Genomic DNA, 15,013 nt, shown 5'->3' on the forward strand with positions numbered 1-15,013 from the left:
CACACTTATGAATTCTCAAGGTATCATTTGCTAACATCCAACTCAAACAGCCTAAAAGGTATATAGATATTGACATCTTTAATTGGTCTGTCATAGTTTCTCCAAACATGATTCAGACAACTAGGCACATCTTGATCGAGTCCAAATTTCATTGATACTCTATGTGGGTTGTACAGTTCTTCACAATCCATCCCAACTAGTTCAGAAGCTCAAACAAGTCGAGCTAATAGTAAGATTTCTCTTCCCATATTTGGTCTAATCACCACATATTTCTCTCTTTCCTTGTAGAATTTCTTGATGCCCCAATTCTTCACAGTATCAATAGCATAAGGATGCCACAGAAATATTCTACTGCAGAATCAATTTCACTCCTAAAATCTACATGTACTAGTTTTTTCACCTTATTCCATCTAGCCACTCTTGGCTCTCCACAGTAAATAACACTAGGCTTAGGCTGTAAACTGGGGAATCTCTCCCAAGCCCATATCTGAACAAAATGAAAAGGAGCGCGAAGGATATGTTCCGAATTGTCTTCTATACATCTAGAATTACTACTATGTTCAGTGTGCTTAGCTGAAGATACAATCAATTAGTTAAGCAAGTTCAGATCTCTATAAATACTAGCAAGAACAACAGGGGCAAGTGTCATTGAGTTTCAGTGAAGCCACTGCCTGTTTTAGCATAAAACTGCTTGTACTGTTTTGTCCAGACTCCATATTGCGGAACAACAGGAATAAGAGAAAAAGAGACAATTAAGTACAGCAAACGCATGATTCTGCTAAACTACTACTTCTTATATAGCACCAAGCTATATTTCAACTCTCCTAAACTACTACTTCTGTTGGATTTGTATTAGTCTTAAGATGTTTTGGTCTATGCTGCCCGAACTTGTCTTCATACTTGTATTATCTCTTTTTCTAAAATTTTGCTGGAATATAAAAATGGGGGAAAAGAGCGCCCTTTTCTTAAGGCCTACGAAGAGATGCATTGGAAGAAAATCAAGGACGGTACAAGAGGAGATTGGGTCAAAACGCATGCTAAGAATGCATATGTAAGATAATAACTTTTACATACATTGTTTTATTATTACTCAACTTTGCTTGTTTACATACTGACAAATAATTTTTCTTTCAGGAAGAATTTCAAAAAAACATATAAGAGTGGCGTCAAACCCAACCTACTTCAGAAATGGTACCATGGTCCAACCATCACCTGGAGATATGACTAATATGTGGACAGTTGTGGCAGGTGGTCCAAAGAAAGGTAGAACCTACGGGACAGGGGTTCTCCAATCCTCGAATAGTCCTTCGTTATTTTCTAGTTCCTCTTCTACTTTGCAAACTATGGAAGAAATGGAAGCGATGAAAAAACAAATTGTGGAATTGACGCAGAAATGTGCAGCTAACGATGCTAAGTTTGCTAAATTTGAGGAGTTGGTTAAGAAGCACATGCCACAAGTATTTCATGATGAGGAAGATAGTGGATCTGATGATAATTAGATTGTAGTTATTGTTCTTGTTTTTGGTTGTGACATTTAGATGTTTAAACTATTTGATTTGATGTTTGTTTTAATGTTTTAAAGTGGTTGTATTTATAAATTTTTGTCGTGTTTGATCCTATTATGAAAAATACATTAGTTATAATGTTTATAATCTAAGAGCAGTGTAAGCTAATGCAATATAATAATTACTAAATAATTATTTATTAAATAATAATAATTTTAAAAAATAATTATTTATTAATTTTTTTACCACAGCAGTCAGAATAATTATAATTATTAAATAATTATTTATTAAATTTTCTTCTACAGTAGTCGAAATAATTATAATTATTAAATAATTATTTATTAAATTTTCAACTACAGTAGTCATAATAATTATAATTATTAAATAATTATTTATTAAATTTCCGACTACAGTAGTCGGAATAATTATATTTATTAAATAATTATTTATTAAATTTCTGACTACCCCAGTCAAAATTTATAATTATTTATTAAATTTCTGACTAGAGTCATCGAAATATTTATAATTACTAGTTTAATCGCACATGCCTCGCACGTGTAACTTTTGATTATTTAAGATTTAGACGATTTATCTATTGCAAACATTTTTAATGAAGTACAAAAATTTCAAATCACTTTTCAAAGATCCTTCACAGTTTAACATATATTTTATTGTAATCTCATATATACTTTACCACCAGAAGTTTCAAATGGTTAATGGATGTCACTTTTGTTATGTCATGCAGTACCTCTTTTACTTGTTGTTAGAGGTAAAGAGAGATGCGTCGATTTGAATTATATTTTTAGTACGATTTTTTTTTATACTAAAATCTTTTCTTATTTTGATGCTAAATCTTAAGAAAATTTTTGATTACTTATTTAAAAATTTAAAAAAATTGATATTTCTTATATTTTTTCTTATTCTAACTCTTTCATATTTATTTCTAGATTTTTTAAACCTACTTAAAATAAATTTTAGGTAATTTAGAATTCTTAAATTAATAAAAACAAGTATTAGTTGTCATTAATTTTGATCACTTCTAATACAGTTGGCTTCTAGTATGGCACATTTATCCCATACTATATAAAATTTCTACATGTTTAATATAGATTAATGTGTTATATAGAGAGCTTACATTTACTTTTAAAAAAAAAAAAACTAAAAAGTATGATTTCAATTACAAACACGACCGCGTCTGCTAATATCATAACTTGATTAATTTTTAGTCATTTAATTGCAAAAATATAAAATAATGAAATATGTAAAACATAACTAAGACAATGTAGCATGTAGCATCTGATGAAATGATATAAATTCCGTCACTAAATTTAAGAATAAAAAGCTAACAACATCACGAAAATATTATTGTATATTAAAACAAATATGTAATAACAGGAACATGCAATCATTTAACTTTTTCCCATTGTTAACTTTCAAAATTAAATATTTATATTATTGAGGACATGCACATTTTTGGTATTTTATATTTTATTGTAATTTATTTATTTTATACAACTATATGTATATATTAAATTTTGAACTCTCTTAATGAAATTCTTAAGTATAAAGATAAAAATATCTTGTAATAAAAGGGACTATATGGCTCAAATTCTCCAAAATTGATGTCATACTCGTGTTGAATCCTCAAAAAATATTATGGTTGTTGTAAAGTGAATAGAAACATTAGCTTTTTTTAAAAAAAAATGTTATGTATAAAGATAAAATGTCTTGTAAAAGGGACTATGTGGCTCAAACTCTCCAAAATTGATGTCATACTCGCGTAGAATCCTCTAAAAATATATTAATATTGAAGGATTCAATACACGCCCATCAATATTTTTGAAAAATCCAAACATCATAAAAAAGAACATATAAGAACAACTTTGTAATCCACACACAAGCAAGCTATAATAGTTTTGGGGATTGGAAAACATCTTCTCTTTTCTTTTTGACTATTAATTAATTATGTTATATCAACTTACCTTGAATATTAATATTTTTGGCGAACCTATTTCAATTTAGCCAAAAAAAAAAAATGTATATTTATTTAGTTACTCCTTTGCTAGAAAAAAAAAAAAAAAGAAACTACATACCTATTGATATGAAGATGAAATCTGCAATCCTCTATAATAAAATCTCCATAATCTTCAGTAGTACAATCTATCTTGACAAGCACGGGGATGCAAAAATATGTTTATCTAATGATTTAATATCAAAGCTTAAATATAATTCTTTGTTAATTTTCTCCGAAAGATAGATAGAGTTGATGAAGTACGCCCATAAATACACTGCAACATAAATAAAAATCATGTCAGTAGAAAATAAACACTTTTCGATAAATCTAAACGACATTCATATTAAAAGAAAACAAATTAATTAATCTTACCAAATCCTAAACCGTCTGCCTAAAAATTGAAATCTAAACAAAAACATGAATAAATTTACAAAATATATTAGGTGTACGTATTGAAATAGGGAAGCAAAACAAATTAACTAAACTAATAAATCCGAAACCCTCTGTCTACACGTATATGTATATATTGAAAAAAAATAGGGAAGGAAAACAATTTGCTTTAGCCTGTTAAAAACATCACAGAGTTATACATCTACAAAAATTCTATATTTAATCATTTTTACATGTAAAATTAGGATTCTGCAATTTAAAATCACTTTATTTGAGCAATAGATACATTCTGCAATTAATTGTTATTCTCCAATTCACTATTAATTAATTAAGTTTGTCTGCAATTATATTATATTTTTAAATATGAATAAATCATATTTAACTTGTCATATATTTAGAAATTTTACTTCTCATATATTTAGGAAGAAAATTGAGAAATATGTGAACCGGTCTAAGAGAAAATTGGGCATTAAAAAAATTTATAATTATGTGATATAGTTTAAATAGGGAAAATAATTTATATAAGGTAAATTTTAATGAAAAGTTCATAAATATTAGGATTTCCTACCTAATTCAATAAGGAAATTAATAAAATTTTAATAAATTCTAAAATTCTAAATATTAAATGTAACGCCCCGCGATCCCATCCCGAGACGTCACACGGTGCTTATAGACCCAAAGGACCATAAGCTAACCCTTTTCTGATATTTGTACCTGTACACTGTGGTAATATCTGAAATAAATGCGGAAACTTGCCATAAGGTTTACACATTGATACATACTCAAAACTGAAAAAATTGAATACTAATACATCCGTTTGAAAAGCCTCTAACTGTCTGAACTGTGGAGTTGATAGGACATGTCCCCAACCAACTCCGTCAATAGAAAATAAACAAAGTCTGAAACAATAGTAGTAAACTGAGACTCATCCTCAAAAGAAGAGGATTCACTGCTACTGCTGCTGACTGGGACCAAACTGCTAAGGATAAACTGGATCCTGTGCCTCTGAACCTATGGTGTCAAATAAAACACCATAGCGCAAATGCGTCAGTATAAAAATGTACCGAGTATGTAGATGGGGTAGGCTAATGCAAGGGTTTATGTATGCGCAATATCTAAACTGAATCATGAAAATGCCGCGTGAGAACACATACATGAATGCACAAAACATGAACACAATTATCGCAACTCTAGATACTGAAACTCAGATACCACTTTACTGCAGACTGAACTCACTACTGACACTGAGATACTGAATCACTGACTTATTTGATACTGATAACTGAGGATCTGGATATGCTTACATCAATGACTGAATTCTTAGACTTACTACTTTCGACTGACAGGATTAAAGATCAACCTTTCTAACGGATGATTTCGGAAGCTTAATCAATGATAAGAAATGTGATTATATCTGAATCTGATAACCAGAATACTCAATAGAAATCTGATACTATGATCAATCATGTCTGATGGCATATCTCTAAATATGATAACAAATAACTATATGTGAGACCAAGTCTATCTGATGGGATAGTCCATAAATCAATGAAACTATCTGAGTTCCTCACAGTGATAGATGATTGTACCTGAAAGTCTAGATTTCTGAAGATTGATTCTGAAATTGAGACTGTGGGAAGTAGTCACTTAACCGACATGCCCCGACCTACCACAGGTGAGGTCCGACCTACCACAGGTGAGGTCCAACCTGTGCCCCAGTTGGAAGGGTGTCATTACCGCTCCACTAGTAAAGACAACTCTATGTGACCCTCATCTAGCAGGTCCTCAAACGAGAATAGTGGAGCCCTCATCTAGCTGGTCAAGCCACCTCATCTACCCTCATCTAGTAGGTATGATGTCTCTTATCCACCCTCAACTAACAGGTGTGATGTCTTAACCTACGCTGGCTACGTGTTCTGGAGAACAAGGATTTCTACTAAGAACCACACCCTCTATTAGTAGGTGAGATCCCATCCTTGAGCTCACTCGGTGCTAGTTTCTACTCCCAAATAAAAGACTCAGAACTAAATTCTCAACTGAACACTGGCTGAACTGAATCTGACACTGATCATATTACTCAAAAGGTCTGACTGAATTACGCTGAGATTACTTGGTTTCGTATCTGATGGAAAAGATATCGAATCATGGTATCTAACTGATGATACAGAGCTTGAATAGATTACTCGAATCACTTCTGAGATTAGGATTGAATGACTTGAATACTATTAGAACTGAGTTGATTATAGGTCTGAGGCTAGATTACTAGCGATACAGAGATAACTGAGATTACTGAGCTTTATTAAGCTTCGCACTTGTCTGAGGATACAGAGTTTTATAGTTCACTGAGTTCTGAGAATCATGGCTCTATTGGAATTATTGAGAAACTGACACGGGCTCTATACAACAACTCTATTTTTGGGTATAAATAGCCCCAGGACTCGACAATATAAAAGTAAGACATAATCATTCTTCATCACAAATCATTCATACGTCATCACGGTCATTCATTCATCACTACAATCATTTATTCATCATTACAAGTATTCATTCATCATTAGAATCATTCATGTATTATCACAATCGTTAAATAATCACTTTAAGTAGTTGAGCATCATAACATACTTTTCCTCTCAAAATCCTTAGGACATCGCATTAAGCGTTTAGGAAACATAGACCTCTATTCTTCATCACAACCACCAAAGGGTCACTCCAAACCTTTAAGGATCATCAACATTGGTTCACTATCATATACTAGCCTAGGGAAGATATACTATTAGATTATACCCCATTCAACGAGATCTTACATCAAGTACTTCATACCTATATCGGTCTTGTTATGTATTTGGATATCACTTGATTTGGGGGAAACTTCATACTAACACGTCACTATTTACTTTCTAAGCACTTGACATGTATTAAAAGATTAGCATATATCAAAGAGCACAAAATCGGGAAATATACAATCATCATATCTCAACTTGTTCACTAGGGTCTTTAGACACGACCGATTTTACACCTACTTGGGGATTTCATGCTATCTTGGCACATTTCACTCACTAAGGCATGCATGGACTAGTTCACAATATGGGGTTTCCTATTCAACATACTATAGTGGCCCTTATGCTTCACCTAAGCTCTTTATCAAACATATGGGGAACGTTCTTCACTTATTCAACCATTTCTACACCCAAAAGTCATGAACACATCACATGAAAAAATAACTTCAAGAGGGTCTATCACAAACATCACATGAATTCCACATACTAGGGTCAAAGCTTATAACTTTTGTAGGCAAACATAAATCAAAACTCAACAACACATTAAACATCCATTTCAACTCATAAAAATTATTAACAACTCATAAACATAAAAATCTTTTAGTTTTAAAAGGGGTTCTTGAGCTTCTTGGATGAAAGGGACCCAAGAATCAACATCTACATGCCTTAACCTTTGAAATTGGATGAACTTTAGTGCTTGAAACTTTATCCACACTTGAAATAAATAAATTCTTGAAGAATTTATGGATGAATTTTGGAAGATTAGGGTTCTTTAATGGAACTCTAGATATTCTTGAGAGAATTGGAAGAAGAATGAAGTTTTCTTCTTTACTTGGATATATATAGAGGGTCAAAATGGGTGGAAAAGACCAAAATACTCTTTTAAAAATGCTCCTTAATTGCTGAAAAAAGATGGCTGACGACATCCGTCACAGGCTATTAGACCCGTGATAGGCCGTCACGAAATGTCGTCACAAAAGGATCGAATTTTTAATTTTCTGCCTAAGGCTGACGATGTCATCAGAAATGTTGTCAGAAAGTGACGACGTCATCAGAAATGTCGTAAAAAACATAACAGCCCGTCAGAAACGTCGTCAACCTTTTCCAGATTGATATGCTGAAGTAAAATATCTATAACTCTTTGCTCCGATATCGAATTTTGGCGAAATTGGTATCTTTGGAAAGCTAATTCAAAGATCGTTCATTTAATATATAGAAAGCCACCCAGTTCTTCATATACAATGAGTTATGGTCGATTGAAGTTGATCCAAATTTTGACAGTCACTAGAACAATAGGAAAGTTTTCAACTCGTTCATGAGTTAGGGGACCTCTATAATCTTAATTCATGCTCAAAAAGATTCACACATGATTTCAAAGTATTTCATACTTGAGAGGATATTTCTTCAATATTTTGACTCGGATTTTCGCTTTACCAAATACGCTCTAAGGCTCAGACTGAAAAAGGATTTTGCAGGGCATTATATTAAATTTCCTTGTTGAAAACCTTAATTCCCATAGTGGAATCGCAACAATTACATTGCACAAGTCTTCCATATATAGTATATGGAATGGTTTATGCAATTCCAATTTTAACGTGATTTTCTATATGATATTATCAAAAAATCATTAATAACTTATTTATATAATTACTACAAAATATAATCAAGTGACTTTTTCTTTTATATTTTACCATATATTCTTCTCGTACCATTTATTTTAGGACTCTATAATTTTGAAATATATTTTCTCTTATCATATAATTTAGGATTTCTTAATTAAATATTGTAAAAATAATAGTATAATACTTTAAAAAAATAGGTGAAAAGACAATTTTGTCTATTGTAAAGTATTTTAATGAAGGGCAAAAAGTTCAAATCACTTTTCTAAGGGTCTTTACACTTTTAATATATTATAGATTAAATAAATATTTATTAAATATCCGACTACGTTCTGACTAAAGTAGTCAGAAATTTCCGACTACAGTAGTCGAAAATATTTTTCCGACAAGCTATATTTCGACTATCATAAAACAGTCAGAACTACCTTATTTTTCGACTACATTCCGACTATTTTAGCCATCGGAAAAATAATATTTTCTAGTAGTGCAAGCCATAATCAATTCTCTATTTCAGCAAAGTCAATATGATCACTCTCTATTCATTAAGAAGACAGACCAGGGCATGGTTATTGTTCTTATATATGTGGATGACATACTGATAACAGGTGATAGGTTGAAACTTATTGAAAACACTAAGATACATTTGCAACAGGAATTCAAAATAAAGGATCTAGGTGAACTCAAGTAGTTTTTAAGGATTGAATTTGCAATATCAGAACAAGACATACTCATACATCAAAGGAAGTATGCACTATAGTTAATCTTTGAATTAGGATTATCAGGACCTAAACCCTCAAAAACACCTATTGATATAATTCAGAAGATCAAAACTAGGGAGTATGATGAACATATATGAGGGGAACTACTGAAGAAATATGAAGTCCTACCTGATCAAGGTCCATATCAAAGATTAATTGGAAAGCTCTTATACTTTATTGTCACAAGACCTAATATTGTTTATAGTGTTTAAAATTTGAGTCAGTATTTACGACAGCCTAAAAAATTGTACTTAGAATCAGATTAAAAAAATAGTTTAGTACATCAAGGAACAACCAGGAAAAGGTTTACTACTATCAAGCGGGCTTTAAGATCACATTACAGCATTTTGTGATGCTGATTGGGCAGCATTTCACAAACAAGAAGATCTGTTACTGGTTTCTTAGTAAAGTTGGAGAATCATTAGTAGCCTATAGGTCTAAGAAACAAACTACAATCTCAAGAAGTTCAGCTGAATCAGAATACAGGAGTTTGACCTCAACGATTTCAGAGCTAGTTTGGCTAATTGGAATCTTGAAATAAATTGGTTTTGAGCTCAAACAACCTAGTACAACCTATTGTGATAGTAAATTTGCACTTCAAATTACTGCTAATCCATCTTTTCATGAGATAACTAAACACATAGAAATAGATCTTTATTTTATAAGGAATAAGCCACAACAAGGTATTGTAAAGATAGAGTATATCTACACCAAAGAGCAACTAGTTGATTTGCTTACTAAAGGGCTGACTAAAGAGTGATATGTTCATCTAAGTTCCAAGATAGGAATGCTTAACATTTTCTCACCACCTAGCTTGAGTGGAAGTGTTGATATGAACAAGTAATAAGGTATTAGCACAGTTAGTTAAGTACAATTGAGTACTATTCAGAACTAACCTTGTGAAACATTAGTTATGAGCCTGAAATCAGTTAAACCTAGAAGCTGCTTAGCTTAGTTACATATACATCACTTGTGTATAGATGAGACACAAGTTATTGGATACAAATTCAATTTAGTCTCTAAATCAGTTACTCATTCATTTTCTTCATCATTATCATCGTCATTTCTCATCTTTCTTCTTCTCTAGTTCTTTCTCTAATTGCTTCAATGTATGAAGCTCGATGATCTCTATTATCATTACTCCACCACTCTCTTAATTTCTACAAGTACTACTCATAACTCAGTAAATATTGAGTTTCACTAATTAAAGTGATCTTCTTGACCTGTTTTTCAAGCTAGGTGCATCAAAATATTACTCTCTCTATTTCAAAAAGAATGACCTACTTTCCCTTTTAGTCCATTTCAAAAAGAATGACCACTTTCCTTTTTTAGCAACTTTTTAATTTCAACTTTCCACATGGCATGTTTAAGGCCACAAGATTGAAGGGCATTTTGGTACATTTGACATATCTTTAATTTAACACCACAAGATTCAAAAGTCTTCTTTATTTTTTTAAACTCCGTGCCAAGTCAAACTAGGTCATTCTTTTTGAAACGGAGGAAGTACTTACCAACATCAAAGATCAAAAATAAAAAGCATATTTTAACCCATTTTTCCACAAATTTTACTGTGATTTAAATTATGTAAGTTCATATTTACCCAGCATATGAACTTGGTTCTAATTAACAAGTTAATTTACCATAGTGGAGAGAAAAAAAAGGTTTATTTCTCTCTTAATGCAAGTTTAGCTAACGTGGGCACCCATGAGGAGGAGAACTCGAATCTTTGCTCAAATGGCAGTTGGAGCTCAAGAAACTTCTAAGCAAATCAAATGGAAGGGATTGCAAGGTAGCCATAGCTAGATTGAAGTGACTAAAAGCATGAAATGTAATATTTTGCTAAGCTCAAGAGTTGATGAACCATCAATGAAAAAGGATTTAAGTGGCTAAAATGGAGCTAAGGAACGAAGAGGTGAATGACTACCTTCATAAATAGAGTCAGATACAGTGATCTAAGAGACAAGAGTTGACTCTGAGGTGTCTAAAACCAATGGAACAAATAACCTTAAGAAGATGTAGAAGGAATGAGAGGCAGTTACCCATTATGAAATTTTGGGAGCAGATACCGTTAGATTTCTAAAAGCTTTTCAGATAACTAGCCAGAGTAAGGGCTCATTTGTTTGAAATTAATGGAGGTCTGAATCTGAATGGGTCATACTTTACACCATTAAGTGCATTTGTTTTTTATTAAGATTTTAGCTCTTAATAGGTCTTAATCATTCAGACCTAGAATCAAGTCTTAATAGGTCTGAAAAGGTATTCTGGTATTGGATAATATTCACCGACACTCTACTCATAATCATCAGTCACCACCTCTGCCACCGCCATTATTGTCAACCACCACTAACCACCTCCACCATCACAACCACCATCGACAATAAATATCTCTACCAACTACTATTGGCAACTACTACCACACCTACTGCCTTTATTTTTCTAATTATATTTACCGTCGTCAATAGTACCACCATCATCAACCACTATCGGTTAGTCCTTACTATCGACTAATTCATTTATCATAACTAGCACCACCGTTAACTACCACTAATACATCACAACCTCCATACATTCTTTGGCGGCCACCACCATTGTCACTAGTAACGCCACCTCTACCATCACTTCAATCACTAACATCGCTATAATTTATCTCTACTAATAACCATCTTCACCATCATAACTAACAACATCTCCAACTAGCACCAACACATCGTCAACCATCATGCATTCATTTTTTACCATCACAAGAAATACCTCTAACTATTAACAACAAGCAACTTCATATCATAACCTGTAATGCCCCAATTTGCTAAACCAGAACACTACACGGTGCTTATGACCTTGAAGGACTACAAGTTAACCTATGACTGATATCTGTACCGATGAACTGCATAATATACGTGTAAAATGCAAAAAAAAATGAACAATAGTCCATAAGGTTCAACTGACTAGAATATCTGATAAACAATAACATCCATATGGGGTAACGAATACCCAAAATAACTGAAAGCTGAATCTAAAATTTGAAAGCCTCTAAGTACTGTCTGAGTAAGGAGTTAAAGGAACATGTCTCCAACTAACTTCGTAAACTGAAAGCTAACAGAAATAATAAGTAAAATCAAATCATATCGTCCTCGAATGAAGAGGACTCACTGCAACTCTGTATACTGAAGTGCGACTGCTACTGCTGATCCGGAACTCGTGTCTCTGAACCTATGGTGTAACATTAAAGAAAGCACCATAGCGCAAATGCGTTAGTATAACTGAAAGTACTGATTATACAAGTGAGATAGGCTAAATGCAAAAGGGCTTACATGTATGAGCAATGCTAACTGACTAACTAATATGAACATGAGAGTGCAAACATGCATACATAATAACTGAGATCCTGAATGAGTGATATCTAGATCTGTACGCTAATCATGGTTTACTGATATCTAACATGACTGATACTAAAATTCTGATAACATAGATGACTGTGTCTGATAGTCCTGAATCTGGTGGAACCGTCTGAGTTCCGTACTGTAACTGAATTGACTATATCTGACAGTCCTTGTACTGAAATTTGAAAAACTATCTGAGTTCTTTCACTGAGATTGAGAATGAAATTATGGGAGGTAGTTGTTTATCTGACATGCCTCAAATGCGCTATAATAGCTGAGCTGGGGTCCAATCTGTACCCTGATTAGAAGGGTGTCAGTACTGCACCACTGGTAAAGACAAGTTGTAAGTGACCCTCATCTGGTAGGTACTCTAATGAGAACAGTGGGACCCTAATCTGAAAGGTTAAGCCACCTCATCTGCCCTCAACTAACAGGTATTGATGTCTCAACCTATGTTGGCTACATAGTTTTGGAACGCAAGGATGACTGCTAAGAATTACACCCTCATCTGACAGTGTGTTCTCATCCTTGGATTCACTCGGTGCTAACTTATACTCCCATATAAAAAGACTGAACATGATTAACTGACTGTACATGGACTGAGTAACTGACTTCCATTGACTGACGGAATAGTACTACTATCTGAGAATTAACTGAGATCATGAGATTTCTGAGATTTCTTGGGTGACATGACTGACTGAGTTCTATAGATCATGGCTTGACTGAGAGTATCGTGATAACATAACATGGATCTAGGCAAACAACTATATTTTTTTGGTACAAGTACCCCTAGGACTCGATGGAAGGAAACTGACACACATGACTGACTTGATCATAAGAGTAGAGTCCACGATTTACAATATCATAAGTAGGGGATTTCACACTAAGCATAGTTCTCAAGATCTTGTACACGAAAAGGAAATGCATACAACATGTATATACTTGCATAGCTTCAATACCGTGCTCAATCTATGTCACAACAACAACACATATCAATAACGTGGAATTCATGTGGAATCATAAAGCATAGAGCATGGACTTGTCATTTAAGCAATATTAGATCATAGGACATAAATCCTATCATCCTAGGCATTTTATCAAACACTTTGCATGCATTCTTTTGGCTTAGGTGTGTTCATGAATCTCACCATATTAAACCACCTAAAATTCATGGGTTTCAACTAAAAAACACATATACTTCATGAAAACACCTTTAGATATCATCTTGAAATTTAAACAACAAATCATCAACATGTACATGTTCATATCACAACAAGCCAATCACAAAATAATATTTAAAACATGGTTCTTAAGCTCTATGAATGAAAGGGATCCATAGATGAACACTATCCATACCTTAATAGTGATGAAATTGTTGAAAGATTGGACCTTCAAGCTAGATGGTGCAACCCTAGTTTTTTTTCTCCTATTGTGCTGTTGGATATAGAAATTAAGATGTTAATAGGGTTGTAAAGTGATTAGGAGCTATAAATTTTGTAAGGTTAAGTTTAGGGGCGTGTAAGGAGTGTCAAAATACTTAGTTGCCCTCAAAATAACTTTAAAACGAAGTGATTTTGTCACTGGAATCCTAAGTATGCGTCGCACACCTTATTGCGTAAGTTAGGGTGTGTGCCGCACATCTTATGGCACAAGCTAAGGTATGCGCCGCACACCTTATGGCACACTGTGTCTCACAACCTATGGCATACCCATTCCAGTAGCCTTATGTGATTTCTTAGGCGACACACTCCACTTCGCAAAGCCATAACTTCTTGCTCAGGTGTCGGATTTTGGTAAAATTGATATCGTTGGAAAGCTAATTCGATTCTATACAATTTGGTGGGTCTAAATCTACCAAAATACCACATATAAATCAAGTTATTCTTGTTCAAATATTACTCTTGCAAAATCAAACACTAAAACTTATGGATTCAAAAGCTCTTAGCTTGCCTTACTCTAAGTGACTCATATGAACATGCTTAACACATCATAAGTTATCTTATCACTAGGATACTCATTGTAAGTCATGTACTAAAATATGAATCACAGGATAGGAGGTTTCATACATAGGAACAATGGTTCATTTCCTAGCTTAGAAACATACGGGGTATTACCCAACCACCACCACCACTATCCACTGTCACCATCATAACAGTCACTACAATATCAATCATCACAACTATCACCACTAACATCAATCATCCGTAACTACCATTATAAACCATCTCCACTATCACTAACAAACATAAATATTTTTTACAATCAAATAATAATTTTATTGTATTAAATTACATATTTTTCTGATATATAATTATTTTTTTATTTAAATAGTATTTTTTATTTTATTCTATATACAAATAAAAAAAAATTATACATTATGTTGAAAAACAAACAGTCTTAATCATTCAGTTTTCAAATCTAGAGATAACATCTCAATCATTCAGATGTCCATTCAGATTCGGACGTCTGAATCTTAATAAAAAACAAATGCAGCCTAAGTGATATAGATCGTATCAAGAAATACATCTGTTATATTGTTTTTAATTTTTCTTAATGATGCATGATTTGTT

This window comes from Capsicum annuum, chromosome 9, assembly GCF_002878395.1.
Source record: "Capsicum annuum cultivar UCD-10X-F1 chromosome 9, UCD10Xv1.1, whole genome shotgun sequence".
NCBI classification, from domain to species: domain Eukaryota; kingdom Viridiplantae; phylum Streptophyta; class Magnoliopsida; order Solanales; family Solanaceae; genus Capsicum; species Capsicum annuum.